At 43.4% G+C, this 18,631-nt stretch overlaps 1 protein-coding gene across 2 annotated transcripts in view; it reads right to left on the bottom strand.

Moving 5' to 3' along the window:
* MFAP3L (microfibril associated protein 3 like) overlaps positions 1–18,343 on the bottom strand; it is a 38,480-nt gene extending 20,137 nt beyond the window's left edge. Inside the window, exon 1 of one of the 2 annotated variants that reach the window (XM_019665500.1) lies at positions 18,111–18,343. The gene's annotated coding sequence lies outside the window, so the exon portion shown is untranslated. Of the gene's footprint in view, positions 1–17,049; positions 17,208–18,110 lie in introns of those variants that run through there. The other variant, XM_019665501.1, reaches the window with a different exon arrangement.
* Positions 18,344–18,631: the final 288 nt, after the last annotated feature.

The following is an 18,631-nucleotide window of genomic DNA, read 5'->3' as shown; positions in this document are numbered from 1 at the left end:
AATACCATGTAAATAAGAATTTTATCAGTTGGTTAAGAGCTCACTCAAGAATTTGAGCTCTGAGCAACAGCGGTTCGATGCCCGGCCCGAGCTGAGCTGCCGCTGAGCTGCCAAAAGGTGGCAGGATGGCTCAGTTAAAAATAAATAAATAAAATAAAATAAATAAATAAATAAATAAGAATTTTAGCGGGCCGGCTGAGTGGCTCAGTTGGTTAATCGCTCGCTCAAGAGTGCAAGCTCTGAGCAACAGGGTTGCTGGTTTGATTCCTGGCCCGAGTTGAGCTGCCGTTGAGCTGCCAACAGGTGACAGGGTGGCACAGCTTAAAAAAAAAATTATTTTAGCTATTGATGCATGCTTTGAAAAACACACCATGACGCACTCAAGTGATGACTGAGGAAATTGGGGAGAACTTCACTGAGGAGGTGGCCCCTGAGCTGGTGCTCTTTAGGAATCAACCACGGTTAAACCTGGGAGAAGGGCAGTCCAGGAAGAAGGAATATCAAAAGTAAACGGAGCGCTAACAAGATGGGTCAGAGAAGGAGACAGACCCAGATCACTTAGGGCTTTGCAGATTAAGGAGTTTGGATTTTATGTAACATACATTGGAAAATTTTAAGCAAGGGAGTAATAGATCATGATTTCTTTTTCAAAATCAACTTTCCTGTGGTCTAATTTACAAACAAAATATATACTCATCTTAGGCATACATTTTAATGGGTTTTGACAAATTTACACACCCATGTGTAACTCCCATAATAAAAGATTTAGAACATTTCCATCATTACCAGAAGTTCCTGTGTCCCTTCCCAGGTATATTTTTTACATTGATCCATTCCAATTCTTGTTGTCTATGGCATGAGGTATGGATCGAGGTTCATTTCCCCCCAAAATGGATATCTAGTTGTTTCAGCACCATTTGGAAAAAGACTAACCTTTCTCCAATGGATTATTTTGCTTTCTTGTCAAACACAGTGAGTCTATGTCTAAACTCTATGCTGCTCCGCTAATGTTTATGTCTCACCTTATGCTGATGCCACACTGACCATGCTGCCTGCCTCCTTTACCTTTGTGTCTGCAGTGTCTGAAGCTGTCCCTGACACTTTAGGTGCACAGTGAATTGCTGAATGAATGAATCTCTCTCCAAAGGCAGAAATGATTATTCCAGTGCCCTAGAAGATAAAACTGAAGAGGTACTGGGGGCGGGGGTGACCAATTGCTTCAGGCCATAGATGGGTTTAGTGGGAAGGACAAGTTTTCTTAGTGCCATAGACTTTCACATCCCCACCTAGATGGGTGCCTTCCTGCCCCAGGAAGGCCAGCACATTACTGCAGCAGCAGGAATCGTATGGCTAAGGGAGATAGCACATGACAGATACCCTGCTATGACTTGGTAAATTTTTCTCTTTACTTGGCCGAACGTGTTGTTTCCCTTTAACAGGGAAGTTGTAAAGCTGCTCTATTCCATACTGAATGGTTGTTAAGAGCATGGCCTCAGATATTAGGCAGAATGGACCATGGTCCTGGATCTAACTACCTTTATCAGCTATGTGTTTCTGGCCAAGTACTTACCAAGTACAGGACAATTATAATGATTCATGATCAAATGTACAGAAAGCATTTACATACTGCTGGGCTTGATAAACAAGAATTACTAATGTAACGCATGAAGCAGCCTTCATTGAAATTGTGCTTCTCAAGTTGATTTTTCTTTTAACTTGTATCATTTAACAGACATGCCTTGTTTTGGGTTTTGTTTAATTCATTATTGACTGCCATCCCATCACCAGAAGTAATTACAAGTGATTTTCAGCACTGGGTTCTTTTGCATGGACTCAAGTCTGAAAATGCATGAGTTGCCCCACTAGGCAGATGCTGCAATGAGCACCTGGAGGGCGGTAGCTGGGGTCACTCATCTTGACTCCCTGGTGCCTAGGTCAGGACAGATGCCTGACTACCTTGGAAGAGAATCAGAGACAAGACAACGTGGGAGATAGGTTCTAATAAATATGTGTAGTAAATATACTGGAACATTTTTTCCCCACAATTAGGGAGAATGCAACAAATGGAAAATCAAACTGAGTTTTAAAATGTATAACTCAAGAGCTGTTTTCAAACAAAGGCTAGCCACATTAGTGTTATACTTTCAAAACACATTGTGCTAGCAAGAATAAAGAGAAGGGGATACTGCTGTTCTATTATATTTTAATAATGTCAGTCGGCGCTCTGGGCTAGAAACAGCAACTATTCTGAAACTAGTTCCCTTAGAGACCTTAAGATGTACAGAGAGAGAGAGATTTTCACTTTAATGCAGGAATGTCAGTTAGCAAACTCATCCCTCCCTCCTCCCATTCGCACGCTCATTGTCTTCCATTTTGAAAAGCTAACGTACAGAAAACATAATGTGGAATTTACAGGTTGCTGACATCAAAGCATTTTTATTCTGAAACTCTCTGTGAACATTTATTTTTGAAAATGAAGCATTTAATTAACACTAATGAATTAATGATTTTTAGTAAGAATCCACTATATCTCTCACATCATGCCCTTTCGGTTCAAATATTTTTACAAAAGTATTTATTATGTGCTGGGCACCCTGCTAGGGGTTTGAGGGTGGGGCTGAAAGACCTGCAAAGCTCCATCAGCTATAGGCCATGGTCACAGTCTAGTAGGGAGAGAGAGACAGATAATGTCATTATGTTCCACAGGTGGTATAGGCTTAGGTGTGGGCAGGTAGAAGGAACACTGCCAGCCTGGGTGACACTTAGAATAGACATTGAGAATGGATGCCTAACCAGTATCCATTCTCAATCCCACCTTCCCCTCCCTATGAATCCCACAGCTGATAGATCCCAGTCCTTCTAATCTTCCCACGGCACTTGCAGCTTGCACCAAGCTTCTGACACTCCTCCCTGGCATATGACCTTGCACTTGTTTCAGTTTTATCTTGAGGAAACTTCTCAATTACAAGGAGCGCTCCTCCATGGCAGGAGCTCAGGCATAGAATTCTGCAGAGTTTCCTTAATAATGGGCGCCCCTCCCCACCGTAATGCTTACATGCTCACCCTATGAGGCCAACTTAACATGGAGTCTGATGGCAATTGTTTAAGAGTAAACTCACAACGAATTGCCAGAAAAACATAAAAACATCATGTCACTTGGGACATTGGGGACATATTCCACAAATGTACTTTGTTCAGCTTGTCAGGATTTACAGACTGCATTATAAAAAGTTCAGTAACACTATATAACATTTTGAAAGACATTCTAGCCACTAAAGAATAAACCACAAGTAGTATAATCCAACAGTTTAAAATGCAGTCCTTCAAAATACAAGAACAAAAGCCACAGATTTGTTAAACCAGGGTTTAACAAAAGCTACAATGAACAAATTGTTAAGCCTCAAGTGTTTACTGATGGCCTTTGGGAAAACTTTCATAAAATACTTTATTTTCTATAAAGAAAACAAAAGGGAAAATCTTTAGCAAACATCACATGTCCTTTCTTTAACTCAATCCCTTTCTTACCTCCCCAAAATTGTATTTTATCTAAAAATGTTTAATAATATGCTTTGTTGAGTCTTATTTGTTTCTCTACCTATAATACAACATAACTATCGACCATGTATTTCTGGAATTGGGAAGAAAAGGGCCTCTTGTTTAATGGTGTTTAGAACTAAATGAATATACATTATTGTTTTTTCTTGGCAGTGTTCATGCTGGCATTCTCCCATCAACTATGATGAATAATTTTATAGTTACACAACTGAACTTTGTCGCAACATCTACTGAGAGTTACCACTTGTGCATAAATGATGCCACAGGCACAAAGGCTGCCTTTTAGCTTGAGACACATTCTTGGTAGATTCCTCCTCATGAAGCAAGGAGGGGAAATCCCGACTTCATGTGAACTGGAGAGAGGCACTAAAATACTAATTACGTCCTAAATGCTAACTTCAAAATTGGTAGCCAACTGAGCCCATTTTAGTTATGGGTATATTTCTGCAACTTTCTTTCCCCTATTATCATAATTAATGAAAAATATCCACACTAGAGTCTTTTTGTTAACGGTATTTAAAAATGATTTTCTTTTGCAATTTTTAAGAAAAATTATAACAGAATTCTCACTAGCCCATTCTTTCTCTCCTAACTTCCTTCAAGATCAACAGATCAACTGAGTTTTGAGGTAGTTAAGGTGATGTCTGAAACTGGACTGTGAGAACCAAAAGCCAAAGTCTAAGAAATTTGTAGAACAAGAACGTTCCTGTAGCAGTTAGTGCAGTGTAGAATCAAACCATTTAACTGCTAAGTGAGCTAAAATTTATCTCTGTGTTCAAAGTCGTATTATAGGAAAAGATTCCAACTGCCCTTCTTTCTTCCTTATTCGTGTTCTGGGATCTATTTGTGTAGAGATTCTTGATGCTTCTAATCCCCAAAAAAGTAATTCCTGACTCAGACGGCAAATGTGATCATTACATGAAAGTATGGAAGAGCATTATTTTTACTTTTAGCAGCACCCGGACAGATCAATTCAATCCAAATCAATACACATTAATGGAGAAATTTCCCTGTGCCTGGCGCAAGGCCAGGAGTGAGTACAAAGGTAAGGCACAGCCTTCACCCTGTCATCCAAGAATCTAGGAGAGGGAGACGGTAAAGTAAAATGACAACCATAAGACAGCGTGATAGCTGCCCCAGCAGAGAGGTGCTAAGGATCCACTGTGGTCTCGGAACGGCAAGCCAAATGGTCCAGGGTCCAGGAAGAACTTTTTAAGAGAAGTGACCCTTCAGATTAATTATAAAGGAGTTCACCAAGTAGACCAGGAAAGAGAAGCTGACCTGCAAGGAGGAAGAGCATCGTCAAAGAAATGGTGATTAGAGAGAAAAGGGGACAACTGGGGAGATGTATGGAATTAGGCACTGCTCGTGGTGTGCGGCAGAAGGGAGGGGAAGGCTGGAAAGGTAGGCTGGCCCCGAGAATGAAGGGATGGTATGGAAAACCAAGGATGGGGCGCACCGCAGGTTTTGAATAGGGGTAGTGATACAGCCAGTTTTGTGTTTAGAAAGATCACCTTGTTCGCAGTGTGGCTGATGATATAGAGATGGCTAGGAGCCTACTAAAATATGCAGGAAGGAAAGAGAAAACGGGGACCTGAACTAAAAACAGTGGGGAAGGAAACAGAGGCAGATCCAGAAGAGGAACAGGAATTAGAATATACAGGATTCCATGACTCACTGACTCTAGAGCAAGTTAACATCACACCAGACCTCCCGAGCAGTGGGTTCTAAGGTTATACCAACAGCTCTCAGAGGAAAGGCGTGCCTCATTTGCCTGGCACTGTACGTGGAATACACATGAATACATGAATTAGGAATTTCAACTAACAGCTCCCTGGGGCAGCCCTGTCCACTCACACCTATACTTGGACGCAGGCTTGTCTGCCAGCAGTGGCCAAACAGTCCCATCGTGGCTCTTGCCTGGTCCACTGCCCTCTCCTCCTAGCTTCACACTCTCCTCTCTCTGCAACCCCTGACTGATGACGGTGTCATGATGACAAGCAGCAGCTGTGACACTTAAATTTATGAACTGTCATACATTGAAAGCTATATGGCAGCATATCATGGGGAGCATTAGGGCCTGTCGTCTTATGAAAGTAGTTGGCCCCTGGAAGGAAAAAAGACGAAGGGAAGGTGACCTCATGGCATTCTCGGTACACCCTTTGTTTATTGGCTGTGGTATTAGGATGGATTCCAGCTACTTAATGGGTAGACAAAATATACACCCTGACTTGCTGGACTGCTGTGGATGACCACCAGGTGAGCTCTTTCAGTTCACTGAACAATTTAGAAGGAGCTAGAACAAAAGGTTTCATTCCTGCTTGATCAATTACACCAATGTTAAAGGCGCTACAGACTTTTATGCTTTGTTATTTTTTTTTTTTTGATACACAAAAGGCACACACTTTTGAAAAACTGATCTGTTTTAAAATCACTGTTTTTCTAACCTAAAAATGATTTATAGGCCCAGAGATACCATCTTTGTAATACTTAAATTTTTGATGGTGCAAAATATTAAGAAACCATTCTTGGATCTTTGTCACATTTTTTCCATGTGGTATACTTTTGTGATTAAAAACAAAAATGATTAAAATAAAGCTCTCAGGAATATAATGATTAAAAAGGAGGAAGAGAAAAAGAATTATATTAAAGTCTTTCCTCTACAGATAAAATGAGTATCACTAGGCAAGATCAGAACAGGTCTAGCAAACACATTTGTTCACAGAACTAGAATATTAGATCTGGAAAAACTTGAATGTCTTTTCACAAAAGTTTTTCTTTATACGACATTAGAAAAGGAGGCCCAGAGAACGTAAGCAATTGCCCAGAGTCCACAATTCAGTGGCTTAGAACCAGGATAAAGAGCTCATGCCCAGATTGGGTCTGATATTACATTAAAATCTCTTGCCATAAAAGCAACTTTTAAATTGTTCTAGCAGTTGAGACATGCAATGAGGGCTATTCTATATCTTTTGGAGGAGTTTATTGATGTCTTAGCGTGTATTTCTTCAAATTCTCATTCTATTGTAAATGAGTACTCTGAAATAGTTTGAGGCCCAATTAATGTAAACCCTGAATTGATCAAAGATATATTTCCTCAGAAATCTGACAGTCCAGGGAATAAAGCGAACCTGGGAACCGAATACAAATGGGATAGATGCACTGGTGGATGATGCTTTTATGCTACCCAAACCAATCCCCAAAACGCATTAGATGCAGATAAAAGGATTATCATGCTGTTTTGGCATTACTCTTTAATCTCTGACACCATCATGATCAGATTGTATATTCAACCTAAGGCCCGTTCAGAAGCATCTCTAGCTCTTTCTGTTTTGCTCTGCCTTTCTCTACCACTGGATATTTTTTCCAGCATCTCCCCTGCCCCTTTAAAAAAATTGTGCTCTTTCAAGATATTCTCCCTACTCATTTGGAGTGTGTATATGGGGAGGTTAAATTTTTCATTATAGTCCAGTTAGTTTCTGTTACCTGCAAATCTACAGCACTACTGCCAACTTTCAATTCTTGTTTTAATTAAATCTCAAGCCCATTGCACGAGAAGTTCTTGATGTAGTTAGTACATAAACTCCTATGTCCAGAGTGAAGCCAGGCAGGAACTGATAGATATCTACAAGCCTGGGCACCTCAATGAGTCAGAACTCTCCTCTGGCCTGGAAAGATGGCCAGATCATCCCACATATCGGGGGGAGGGGGTGTTTGATTGGGGTGCTGGCCCCAGCTGCCTGTCTGTAAGTCCAGGTTGGCTAGCACTATGCCTGGATGGAGGGGACAAACACATGTCCCCTATGCAGCCTGCAGAACACACCAGTCTATAAATCAGAGAGTAATATTCTTAGTGTGCTCTCCTAAATATGATCCATGGGCTGAGGCAATTGTGAATTTACATTTTCTAGTGGAATCTGCCATATATTGTGAACTATGAAGACCTTAATAGTGAAAGTGCCTTTCCCAATTCTCCCATTTGATTGTACACATATGGTTTCCCAAATGGCCAAATATAATGCACTTCTCTGGAACTTGGATCACAGTTTTCCACGGGAACCAAAGGTTGGTTATTTTGTGGTGGGACCATCCATGATAAAGCTATTTAACTCATTATGAGTAATAATATTATTACTAATAATATTAATAGTACTCAACCAAGACAGAGTAACAATAGGAATACATCCAGTGTTCCAAGTGACAGCCACAGTGAAGAAGAACTTGCTACAGGTCTCCTTGTGGCCAGGGAATTGAGATCATAATACAGCAAAGGGGCGAAATTATGCTCCTGAGATATGAAATGGAATGGGCCTTGAGGTTAAGGTCAAGAACAGAAATGTGGAGGCGAGCTGTGACGAGAGGACCAGTTTAGCATTTTAGGATTAAGACCCACAAACAGGGAGAGGCATACTGGCTCCTTTCCTCAGTTTGCCATTTACTAGCAGATGACCTTTGGCCGTGAGCTGATACCCCTGAGCCTCACCCCCATCTCTTAGGTCCCTTCCAAATCTACTGCTCTGTGACTACAACAGCCAGGGGTGTGACTGGGGCTGGGGAAAGGTAGAAATGGTGAGGGGTGGGGAGAAGAGGGAAAGAGTAGGGGGGTTGTTCACGTACAGATGAAGATCCCATGGGAGGGAATTCAACTCAGGCAGAGCACTGGGGTTGCCAAGCCAGTCGGGATGTGGCGAACGACCCAGAAGCTAGCTTGTGCCCCACACAGCACATGGTGACTTATTCTCCATAGGAAATGCAACTTCTTGTGTGTTCCTTATATCCTGGACAATATAATCAGGGAGGAAATAGACTCAAACTTCTGAAGCCTTTGGACATATCCCCCACCCGCTCCCCGCTGCCCCCATCTGCACCCTCCAGATGCCCTCAGCACACTGCGGAGGTGAATGAGTTCAGGTTCTTGCAGGGCTCCTTATAGGCAGGCAGGACGGGCCAGATGGGAGGCTGCCAGGGAGGGCTGCTCCTTATGGCAACAGAGGCAGGTCTCTCCCTCCAACCCCATGCTTGAGGGGCCGCTCAGTGCGAGGACCGAGCCTTGCTGCTCTCACCTTGCTACTTGGGCTAACGGAGGTAATCACCCTCACACCCGTGGCCACGCCACTGACCCCCACCTCTCCTCTTCAGACCGCGGACCACTGGCTGTGTAAATCTTTGCTGTACTACTGAGGGGCTGATGGTTATCGCTGCCCCAGTATGGGGCCTGGAAATCTTCATCTCACTTGATAATTCACTACCGAAAGGTCTTGTGTCTGCTCTTGTAATTTGGGGCTATAACTTTTATCATGAAAATTATAAAATTCCCCTACAACAAAATGCGGTTCGTGCCCAAATATTTGTTGACTGTGCTAGGTCTCACGCATTCACTACTTTTAAAAAATTAATTAATTTCTTGAATGATTAGTAATAATCTGTGCATGGGAGAGCCTCACAGAAAATGAAAATAAAACACTAATATTCATAAGGTGTTACAATGTACATTTCCAGGGGTTTCTCATTCAAGGGTAAAGTTACAGGAGACCTTTCCATGGCCTCTACGATATTTGTCCCCTCGCAGCCCCACAGTCTCCATTTCTCACTCCCCGCCAGCTACACTGGGCTCGGCTAACCCTGGAATGTGCCAGGTCCACCACAACCCTTGCACTTGCTATTCCTTCCATTTGGAACGAGTCCCTGGGGTACTGACAGGGCTCACTCCTACACTTCCTTTCTGACTCTCAGGCCTCTGCTCAAATGTCACCTCATCAGCAAGGCCCTCCCTAGTCATCTTACATGAAGCAGTGTGCTCCACCCCCATCACTCTGTGTACTTGGAGCCTGCCTTTTTCTCTGTAGCATTAACTGCCATGCACGTGTCTGCTGATAGTTATACTATTTCTCTTGCCCTTTTGCTGAGACGTATTACTAACTCACGGGGCATTCACATTTGCCCTGCATTTCCCACAGGTTCTACCCATTTCTTAGAAGTTCTAGGTACATATCTCTATTTTGTTTTTTAACCACAAAACTAACTTTAAAATATCAACTCCGATTTCATTAAAAGTCAGTCTTCAGACATGCCCCCTTTCCTTACATGAGCCCTGGGAGGCAGTGGTGCTCCAAACACAGGCCTAGGAGCAGGGACTAAGGGAACACGGAAGGAGGCTGCGGAAATCTGCTCTGTCCGAGTACCAGGCTGCTGTCAGATGAGTGACGTGTATGGGGACGAATTCCTAGGCCTGAGTAGGGGCGGGTTCAGAATGAGTTGCCCCAAGATGTGCCACTTTGGCATGCTGATTATTTTCAGCTGGAGACAATCAAGGCCCAGAAAGCTCCGGAAGAACCAATCTTGGACCTTCCCCGTTACTGCCCACAAGGCTTTACGTTAGAGGGTCTGCTCCAGGAAGCAAGCTGTCACCATAGAGAGCTATAGTTTAACCTGATCTAGGTGTGGTGACAGGGAGGAACCTAGCAAAGTCCATTTCATCAAAGTTCTCCCCCGTGTTCTTGACTCAAGATGGCCCAACCAATATTTGTTTACCAAACGTTGATTTCCTCCTGTTAATCTGCCTTATGTCATTTTAATTATTTGACCAGCCAGAACTAAGAGGGAAAGGGGAAACTTTCTCCATCCCCATCACCTGAAATATACATTCTTATTACTGTAGAAATGAAAAGCAGCTGCCTATTTAATTTACATTTTATGGTGAAACCAATCCTCACTCCTTGTCTCTTTGGTGGTTTGATTAAGGCCATTCAGAGTCACTGCTCAGAAGTGGATCCACCTAGGGTTTCTTCCTTTATCAGAATAAATTTCATCTGTTTGAAAAAATATGCTCAATAACTGGAGAGGGTAGTTAAAAAAAGCTTTAGTGTTTTTTTGTGTCTGTTTTTTTCAGTTTCCTTCCTCCTTTACCAGCCCATGATCACAAAGTCGAATTGCATAATGAACATTGCTCTGCATCACTCATGCCAAGCGTTTTCACTAAGAATCGGATCTTAGTGAAAAACAGACCAAAAGAGACCCTGTAATTCAAACTCTACTTGATTTAATTCTTATTAAGAGTGCGACAATATCCCTTATGTTCACCTAGCATTTATGGTTCACAAAACACTCCCACAGAAGTTATCCCATCTGAGTTGTACCACGACCCAATGACGCAGGCAGGCCTATGTAGTTATATACACAACGACAGCGAAATAAGCAGAGGCCAAGCTACCAACCCTTGTAGGACCACATGTGACTCTCAGTCCAGGGCTCTTGTAATTTGAACACAGTTATGAATGAGTGAATACCACAGCTTGGGCAATAGCCTAAATGACATAGCTTTCCATAATTATTAATCACCCCTCCAGAAATTCTATTAAGAAGAGGCCTTCAGGGCCTCTTAGGAGAAACGATAATGGGAACTTTGGGACAGATGATCCATTACTTAGGAAGTAAAAACTACCAACTCAGTGAAAGGAGGGGAGATGGCCATCGGAGGTAGGGGTGAGATGCCCACAAAGGAAAGAGGGAATCAAAAGTTCACTATAGGTCCTGGGTTCAGATGTACAGGAAGAAATGCTCAGGCCCCAGTAAAGCAAAGCATTGGTTATCCTCAAAGGTTTTCTGGAAATTAATTTCAAGTTCCTCCACAGTGTTTTAGAATGGAGAAAAAGCTTTAGGAAGTCTAACAAGAACTAGAGTCACTCAGAGACCAAGTAATCCAAGGTTGTCCAAATTAAAGGGAAAAACCTTCCCTCCAGATTGGGACTGCCAGCAGTAATGACACAAGGATGGGCAGGGAGTGGGCAAGCACAGAAGTGCAGGCACGGCCAGTGACAGGGCGAAGCAGCCCAGGGCCTGGCTTTAGTGGGGAAACAGAAATTGACAACATGAAATTAACAATAGCAGCTGAGAAGTGAGAAAGCTCAGTGGTTCCTAGAAGTCTTGGGTGAAGCTTGGAGCCAAACACAAATGCAGTTTTCATTCAAATACCTTCCTCTGCTGAGGACCAGGGAAAGTGGGATTGACACCGTTAAAAAAGCACAGTCCCTGTAAACCTACTAACCTCTTTATAGGGGAGCCTGGCCTTTAGGAAAACAGCTGGTCAACTTGGGATGGTCTCCACTGTTACATATATTAGAGAGCTCTCACAGGTTTCAAGAGGGTATGGAAAGCTACAGACCCAGAGCAGATGCCTCCCCTCTTGACTTAGGAGAGGTACTGCTTTAATGAACAGGTCAGGATGGTTTGAATTAGCCCCAGGCTGCACCCTCCAGCCCTGTCTGAACTGTGTGGGCCTCTTCAATGGGTAATTCAGGAACAATGTACTCCAACCCATCTATTTCCTTAAGGAGCAAAGCCTTCCCTTACACTCTTCCTGGTAGCATTAGCCAACTCAAATCCTTGATGGAAGAAGAATTGGGATTATATTTAAAATCTGCTCAGCAAGCTTCCTCTTTCCCACTGATGACAAAGAGTCAACTTCAGCCCAGCCTCTAAAACAGCGAACAGTGACCTTGTAATCCAGAATGAGGGAAGCCCACCCTACACCAGTTTCCTTTCAGGCTCCCTGGCAAACCCCAAATGCTTCTGTCCAGAAGCTGGAGAACCATCAGGGAATGAATTCCGTCTTTCTTTGATACCTCTCTTACCAAGTATGTGTCCTGCAGTGATTAAGTTCTGACTTGTTCCCTCACACACAGCCCTGCATACAGTCTTTCCTTACTTTAGGTCCCTCTGCTTAAGCTCCTATGGTGGAAGTTTGTCACGCTGGTACTGCAAAGACTTGTGCTTGGTAGGAGAGCCCCTGAGAGCAGCTCTAAGCCCGAAACCCCTTGAGAGGGTGTGCCTTTCACACTTCTGCATTACCTAACACAGATAACCCAGTTACATGGGAGTTAAGACACCTCCTTTCCTTTCCTGCCCATGTGGCGACCCCTCCCTAGTTTACGAGCTCACCAGTCTCTGACTGGCACCACTCTAACAGACTCCGTCCTTGTTAACCTGCCTCTTTAGTCTTGCCTGCCTCCAGTCCACATATCATGTTGTTGCTGATGGCAGCTGACGCTAAAAGATCTGATGTTAAACATATTCCATGTTTCCATTTTGTCACTAGCTTAAAACTAAAGTATTTGGCAGGACATACACGATCCTTCATGGTCTGACTTCCATCTACCTCTTTAACCTCATCCTTGGAGCAATCCCTTTCCTCTCCCCTCATCACGTGGCCTTTCTTAAGCTCCTTGGAGCCCCCACAGCACCTCTATGCCTCTCCCCACGCTGCCTTCCATAACCTTGCTCATCTGGCGAACCCCTATGTAGCCTTCAATCTTGGTTCAAAAGCGCTCCAGGACTCCCTGGGTAGCCCCAGACACTCTTTTTTCTCACTTTATATTTTCACTGTAATTGTCTTTTTTGCACATCTGTCTCTCCATTAGATTAGAAGCTCTCAGGTTATCAGTATTTGTTGAATGAATTGATGAATTAATTAATGAATGGATGAGAGAGGCTTAACGGAAGATATGGGTTTGGAGACACTGGTTGTATGGGTGACTGATGCAGTCATGAGGAAAAATTAAAGCACCCAGATAGAACACAGCTAGAAGATGGAGATTAGAACCTAGGGAAAGAAAAGACAAATGCTCAGAGAGTGTCTCAAAAACAAAACAACAATAAAAAACAAAAGCAATACAAACAAACCAAAAAACATTTAGGTCAACTATCCCAGAGACCAAAGCAGAAAAGATTCAAAAAAGAGGAACAGTTTACACTGAGCTCCTCCTTTGCAGTGGAAAACAATAATTATTGCATCATTCTATAGGGGAAGTTTAGGTAAAAGTCTTATAAAGTTATTCAAATGAAAGCTACACAATATCCGGTTTTGCTTTCATTAAGATAAATCCTTATCAAGTCTTACTGTTGTTTCCAGTATTAGATTTTGCCAGCCAAGGGCTTCCTTTACCACGTGGTCTGAACAGTTTTGTTTTTCTCTTACTTATTTTTTCTAACACATAGTTCAGTTTCAATTCAGAGCCACTCTTGTAACATGAAGATAGAAGATTTCTTCAGTTTAGGCTTTCCAGATACATGGAAATGTCAATTCAACCAGACTGTAAGTTTTTATAGGACAGATATTAAGACCTTGCACATAAAAGAGACTGAATAAATATGTTTGGAAAGAATGAATACACTCCTTATATTTAAGTGCAGAGGTTAGGTTATCTAGTATTATAGTTGTCACTCATGCCTGGCAAATATGGAGCCCATGGCAAATATTGCTAATTGATTGTGGCAATTTGTCAGCTGAGCCCAGAGCACTGCAAGCAGCCACTGCCAACTACTTAGAGTTGGCCCAGATGACACTGCATCATTTCCCAGTTAACTATGTTAAACTTGAACTTTCAGAGCTCTCTGCTCATGTCTGCATGGTATGTGGCTAGCAGAGAAGCTGCCTACTAAGGGGACAATGAGCAGAAGCAAAGTAGTCAAAATGTGATGTGGCCTGTCTGTTTCACTTTCTATGTCCTTCTTCATGTCCTTCAAGAAAAATACAGGTTTTCTTAAGCTATTAATTTCACACATGCCTACAAATGTCATTTCAGATCAATTCAGAACACTGAATTACATAACACATTCATTTCAGATCTGTATCCATCACTGACCACCTCTGGTTAGACAGAAACCCTTTGTCAAACTGCCCTGTGAAACTTGAGATTTAGCTGTACATTTTAGGAAGATGAATCTGGCAGCAGTCTGGTCATTGCATGTTCCTGTTTAAAAATCCTTGGCTGGTTTCCCATTGTTTATGTATAATAGGATACAATCCCAACTCCTTCGCATGACATCAAGCTCCTTGCAATGAAAGGACTACTTCATTCCTCTTCTTTGACCCCTGCCCAGTATTCCATCCCACCAAATCCTTCTTTGTATGTGGCTTTATTTGCTTCCTACGGCACCTTTCTGTGGCACTTAAATCACAAACTTAGTGACTTAACATGCACATGTATTATCTTTCAGTTCTTTGGGTCATAAAGGGCTAATTGAGGAGTCATCAGGGCTGTGTTCATTCTGGAAGCTCTCAGGGAGCCTCGGGTTCCTTGCCTGGGCCCGAATTCCATGGTTTGTGGACCCCTTCTATCTTCAAAACCAGCGATGGCTTGTAGTCTCTCACATGGCATTACTGTGATGCTGACTTCTGCTTCCCTCTTTCGCTTATAAGGACTCTTGTGGTTGCACCAGGCCTACTGGATAATCCTGAAAAATCTCTCCTTCTCAAGATCTTCAACTGAACCACACCTGCAGAGTCCCAAAGTAAACATCTTGGGTGGGGTGCTATTATTCTAACTACCATAATGGTGTTCCTTCTGCCTCAAAAATCTACTTCTCTGCTTAGACGACTCCTGCCCGATTCTTTAGGCATTCCTTAAAGTCCTATGGAAATAGCACTATTTTCATAAGGCCCCTCCTCCTCCAACCCAAGGGGCACATTTTCATTCCTAAATCTCCTGGGTCCTGGGTACACCCACCTCTCCTGCAACACGCGCTTTGCACTAGAATGTATTTGTCCTCAAGCATGTTTCTCTGACTAGATTGTGAGTCACTATGTCTTATCCATTTTTGCGCCTTGGGGGCCTAACTATAAAAGATTGTGAAGGAGAAAAATGAATGTGATATTTTAAAGAGTAAAGACCTCAGGTAGAGGCAGAGGCAAGACCAATACATTCAAGAACCTCTGTTTTGAGCACAGTTGAAAAACTAGCTCTGACAGCTCTTAACTGGTAATTATCACATAATCAACCAAACCCCCTTATCTTCTAACCATTCCAGGGAGGTATTAGAGCACACTTAAAACCAGCCATTTGCATCTAAGGACATTTCTAACTTAATGTGATTTGCTAAGGATCACAAAATAGTGTCCAAGTTTTAAGTGTCCTTCTGGGCTTGGGCAGAAAAGGGCAGGCCACATAACAAGCGCTTGGTTAGATATTGAGTTAGGAAAGTGATATTTGTACATTTTATGAACTCCCCCCAAAATGACACTCATCTAACAAATCTGACTATACTGTGTTGGAGGTTAAAAGCAACTTTTCCACAATATTTATTTGGTGATGCAGTATCTGGAAGTTCTTGCATTAAAAAAAAGAACAGAAACTTCGAATTAAGCAAAGTTGAAATAGCCTCAAATATTTGAATTGCAAGCCAAAGATGGATTGAATACATTAAGATCATGTGATTGTGAATGGAGGAAGATCTATTTTTAAAGGCAATCGTTTGCTATGAGTATCTAATGTCACTAACGACACTATTACATATAGAAATCTAAAGACATGGAAATAAAATGAAAAATTATGGGATTAGCAGTTGAGCTGCAAGAACCCAACAGTTAGGCACAAAAGAGATGAAATTATTGCCTGTTTCCCAATTTGAATACAAAGTCTACCTTTCTATTTTTTCTTCATTAGCAATAGTAACACCCCTCTTCAAATCTAAATCCTGTTAATTTTGCTAGTTTTAGGTTAGGAGAATGTGGAGTTCTTGAAACCAAGAGGAGTGTTTAAATTTGTCTTTTGTTAAATTTCATTGTCTTTCCTAACTTAAAAAAAAAATTAGAATTTTTACATCCAGAAGGGGCCTATTGATCTGTATTAAACCTCACATTCACGAAGGGGAAACTAAGGCTTAGTTGCTTCCTCTCAGTCAGGAAAAACCCAAAGGTGAGTGGAGACCATACTAACTTCCACTTGGGAATGCAGCCTAAGAACAGTGGATTTGCTGTACAGGATAAGCTGTACATACATGAATTACTTCATGGCAGATTTTTAACTTGATGCATTTTTATAGAAAAGGGAAGCACAACTTCCCAATATTTATGTCGGGTTTTTCATATATCTCAGTTTTTCTATAAATGTATTTAGAACTACGTTTAGGACACCACCAACCAAACCAACCAAACTATTTGGCTAAAATGGAGGACTGCAGATCTAATTTGTAGAAAAAGAAATTATGGTGTTGCTGTTGTTGTTGTATGGTCATTTCAAGCCTTTCCTGTTACTAAATCTCAGTTAAGTACGGGTGTAGCATAGATAGACCCCACTTGGGGAAACATCCAGAGTAGTCTGGAATTACAGCTGGAGTCATCACAGACAAGAGCAAACATTAAAAGCTGTTCACAACCCAATGAAAAGTCAATGCACCTCGAAAGTCTATTAAGGTCTATCAAGAATGCAAACAACAAGTTTTGTAATAAGCTTAAATAAAACAACTGAACCCACTAAGTGGTACTTACGGAAACAGGCTTGAGAATATAGCTTTAGTTAGCAGTAGAGCTAGTTCCCACTAGAACAAAGATTGTTTACCTTGCTCTTATTAAATCCAATAATCCTAAGAGTCGTAATAGTACTAACTGTTTTAGGGAGAACCAACAGTAGAAACCCCGATGTGATCTACAAATTGCTTAAAAACAAAAACAAAACAAAACAGTAAAGCACCAACAAGAACTACGTTGTTCTAACTTACTCTTCTGAAAATAAATCTTCCATCTTGCATTTCATCCTGAACAATTTTACTATGATTAACATAGTAGCAGCTGAAAAAAAAGTGTCTGATTTAGAAACAAAAGTGAGAAACTTTACAAAAAACATTGCGCTTCTGCAACGCTAGGTTTCCAAGTTCTAATATAAAAACCAAGATAACACAAAATAAAGATTGCCACAGTAACCAAACTTTTCTGTAACAAATATCCTTAAAAAACAATGACAATTCAGCCATTACAGGTTATTTTCTACAGTGTGAGCAGATAATGGACCTGTAAACCTTCTTCTTCTTTTATTTTGCTAGCTTTCTTTATAAATCTTGCAATTTGCAAGCTCCAGTTTTTTGGAGGGGCAGACAGGTCACACTTAGAATAAATCGACTCTGCGATTACTTTGTTTTTTTAAGCCGATGATGCACGTTTCGCCTTTCCACACCATGAAGCAATTCGATGTTAACTTGCTATGGAGTCAAATGCGACAAACTCTGAGAGCTCCAGTCGCGTGGCGGCGGCTCCAGGCACCCACAGCTTCCCGCACTCCTGCAGCATCAGGACGCAGCGCTCTCCGGGCTCCAGACCCGAAATCCGCACTCAGGGCCTTTGGGGCCGGGAAGGTACACCCTCCCCCAGTTTCGGGGAAACTGAGGCCCGGTGACCGGAGCGACCTGAAGTCTGTAGAAGGCTCGCGCCGCACCTCGGCGTCCCCTTCCCCCAGGAGACCTGGGAGGCTCCTCCGCAGCGCCTGGTAGACTCTACGCTCCATAGCGGTAGGAGATTTAAAGCCCGAGATGCGGCTGTTCCCAATCCACCCGGCCCCTGGATCCTGCCGGACACGGATCTCCAAGCATCCTGAGATCCCCAGGAGCCTGCTGCCGGGATCTCGCTGCGCCTCCCAGTGCTCAGCCTGCGTCGCGGGTTCCGCCAGCCTAGGCTCCCGAGAAAGTTCCGCGGCCACAGCCGCAGCCACGATTCGACCGCCCACCCGGTGCAGGGCTCCCTGCTACCCGCGCCCCGCCGCCCCGGCTCTCCGGGTGCCCCTGCTGACCTGACGCCTCCGCGCCACTCAGGTGGCCACCGTGCGCCCCTTGCCATGGCCAGTCTGAGAACTGCCGCTTCGCCGCGCTCTGCACCCGACGCCCGACAGCACCAACTGCGGGCCCGCCGCCTCCGCGGGTGCCCAGCAGCGAAGCCGGCTGCGCTGCGGGCGGCGGGGAGTGCGGCGCTTCCCACCTACAGCAGCCAGAGCTGGCCGGTGCCGAGCATGCCCAGTGCGGCTCGCCGGGCGGCGCGGAGCCGGCGATGTGTCACCGCCGGGTTTTTGCCGCAGCCACGGGCTGGGGGGCGGTGCGGGGAGAACCTGTGGGAGTGGTGGATCCTCCCGCAGAGGAGGGCACAGGCTGAGGGTGCCAGGGAGTCCCCATTCAGTTCGCATAGCCTCTGGGGCGGGAGGGACTTCGTGGCCCCCCGGGCTCCGCTGCAGCACGCGGAGGTAATTAGGAGAGCGGAGGGCACTTATTTCCAATGCTGTCATTCTTGGACCGCGTGACTGATAATTGAGGGGCAGGG

This window comes from Hipposideros armiger, unplaced genomic scaffold (assembly GCF_001890085.2).
Source record: "Hipposideros armiger isolate ML-2016 unplaced genomic scaffold, ASM189008v1 scaffold_444, whole genome shotgun sequence".
Taxonomy (NCBI): Eukaryota; Metazoa; Chordata; class Mammalia; order Chiroptera; family Hipposideridae; genus Hipposideros; species Hipposideros armiger.
The sequence above is the reverse complement of the archived record's forward strand: the minus strand, read 5'-3'. Positions and strand labels throughout refer to the sequence as shown.